This window comes from Schistocerca americana, chromosome 10 (assembly GCF_021461395.2).
Source record: "Schistocerca americana isolate TAMUIC-IGC-003095 chromosome 10, iqSchAmer2.1, whole genome shotgun sequence".
Taxonomy (NCBI): Eukaryota; Metazoa; Arthropoda; class Insecta; order Orthoptera; family Acrididae; genus Schistocerca; species Schistocerca americana.
Genome location: NC_060128.1, coordinates 136,353,007 through 136,355,519, shown reverse-complemented (window position 1 = coordinate 136,355,519; position 2,513 = coordinate 136,353,007). Strand labels below are relative to the sequence as shown.

General features: G+C 44.4%; 1 non-coding gene across 1 annotated transcript; it reads right to left on the bottom strand.

Moving 5' to 3' along the window:
* Positions 1-370: 370 nt before the first annotated feature.
* Trnas-gga lies at positions 371-454 on the bottom strand. Its single transcript is given in 2 exon segments — positions 371-405; positions 415-454. It is a non-coding gene; the product is annotated as a tRNA-Ser (tRNA).
* Between the last annotated feature and the right edge of the window lie 2,059 nt (positions 455-2,513).

The following is a 2,513-nucleotide window of genomic DNA, read 5'->3' as shown; positions in this document are numbered from 1 at the left end:
ACGAGCATGAACAATTCAACGTCGCACATTACTGATGTCGGTACAATCATCGCCGTACACAGCTTTCATTCTTCTATGGATTTTAGTTGGAGGCTCGTTTTCTGCGGTTAGCAACTCATTTATGGAAAGCTGTTTCTCATGCACCGACTTACTTACGTCACACACCGCCATGTTACAGGCCACAATTGGAAGTCTGTACGAAACCACCTCTGTTTACTTCGTGAGCACTGCCCGAATTGGAACTGTTTACACTGTCGTTCAAAAACAAAAATGGCTCTGAGCACTATGGGACTTAACTTCTGAGGTCATCAGTCGCCTAGAACTTAGAACTAATTAAACCTAACTAACCTAAGGACATCACACACATCCATGCCCGAGGCAGGATTCGAACCTGCGACCGCAGTGGTTGCGCGGTTCCAGACTGAAGCGCCTAGAACCGCTCGGCCACACAGGCCGGCTACACTGCCGTAAGAGCCCCCATGTCGCCACCTCCGTGTCTCGGGGCGAACTGTAACCGGTACATTGATAGATGTACTATAGCATTCCATACCAGTTTCTTGTTTTACAAACTCCGAACTGCAGCATGAAATGTATTCGCGGTAGCCACTACGAACAGCCATCAGCTGTGTAATGGAATGACGACAACGAAAATTTTTGTTGGACCGGGACTCGTAATTTTTTTATTGTCAGAATGACTTGGTACTATCATGACACTTCAGTAGCCCACAGTCAAACCATTATATAATAGAAGCTGCAAATGGGAGAAAAAATTAATTATTGTGACAGAATAATGGATGGAAAAAAAAAACGAGAACATAGCCGACAAACCACCATGACACGTATCAACAATTATTTTTATAAAGTTTTTAGTAATTTTTTAAATTTTTTTGTATTTATATGTTTTTATAGGTTGTAACAGAATCTAAAAGCAGAAGGAAAACGAAACCAGATTACTGTCGAAACAGAAAAACTAAGAAAAAAACCAATTTGACTGCAAGAATTCTATACGCTCATGTGTATCTATACTTCATCTATACACAATAGAGACTGGAGCGATGCTGAGTCAAAATACAAACTAAACGAACAGGGAAACCAGGAGAGGACAAGCCGAAGCAAATCAGATGGGAAACACATAACAAAGAGAAACACCTATCATCAGAAATAGAAAATTAACCAGCACCTTGCCGACGCAAAACAAGATTCACCATGTTGGCGAAGAGGTCTCGATATCGAGGCATTCGCAAGCATGTTCAATAGGCAGTGATGATGTAGTGAATGTAGATCATGTGATCTTCCCCCTCGCCTTCTACAACATAATGAACTAAGTGTCCCAGCAACCACATAACGTAATGGGTTTTCGACGGTGGAAGAAAAGAAGAGTCTGGGAGCAATATGATGTCCGTAGTGTATTGAGTCTCAGAGGATCGAGTAAGGAAGGCCATTTCTGTTCTGATCCAAGATCAGTTTGCCGTATGACCTCCACAAGTGAAGCTTATCTGGAGATGTACAACGACTACATGAATCCGTGAGCTAAGGCCAAAACGGAAAAGTCGCACGTTCTTTGGAATGACGTTACTGACTACCTTATACCACGAGGATGCTACAGGCATCGGCAAAATCGGAAGACCGATATTGCGCCAAACTGTCGCCCAATTTGTTTGCGGCGATCCTCTTCCGACGAGGTTCGGGCAAGAACTGCCTTCCAATGAGTCTGTAGGAATTTCATGGTAAGGACGGGTCTCCATAAGATGTCAGCCCCTAAATAGCTCGCCGCACGACAGAAGTCACGAATGTGTTTTAACTTATAATTTATGTGACCATTATCAATAGGGGGTTCATGACTAGCGGGACGGACACAGAGAAATAAATGAGACGTGAATGTGTGAGTTTCTTGAGTCATCGTCAAAGCAGTACGACCCACATATAGCAAGTGCGTCTTTCTCCGTATATCAGTCAGGTCTAGCCTCGTGATGACCTCATACGGTAAGCGAAATATATGTCTTTTCCATAAGAAACGACCAAGCAATTGTTGTAGTTTCTTCGCCATCATCCTGGGAAGCGGATTAACTTGGGCCACTTAATAAGCCCCGCATTAGACGTATGTATCCTGTATTCGGACTACCTGGAGAAGAGTATGAGAACGCCTTTCATGCTCTAGTATCGCTCCATGAATTTTTTCCGTAACAGACTTCCAGTTGAGCGCCGCCATTTTGAGTGGACAACGATCAATGATACCGAGAGACGTATGCCGATCCACTGCAGTAGCCCATGGAACAACCGCGTCATCAAAATCTCGCAAGAGAAAAAATGGTTGAAATGGCTCTGAGCACTATGGGACATAACATCTGAGGTCATCAGTCCCCTAGAACGTAAAACTACTTAAACCTAACTAACCTAAGGACATCACACACATCCATGCCCGAGGCAGGATTCGAACCTGCGACCGTAGCGGTCGCGCGGTTCCACACTGAAGCGCCTAGAACCACTCGCCCACAACGGCCGGCCCGCAAGGG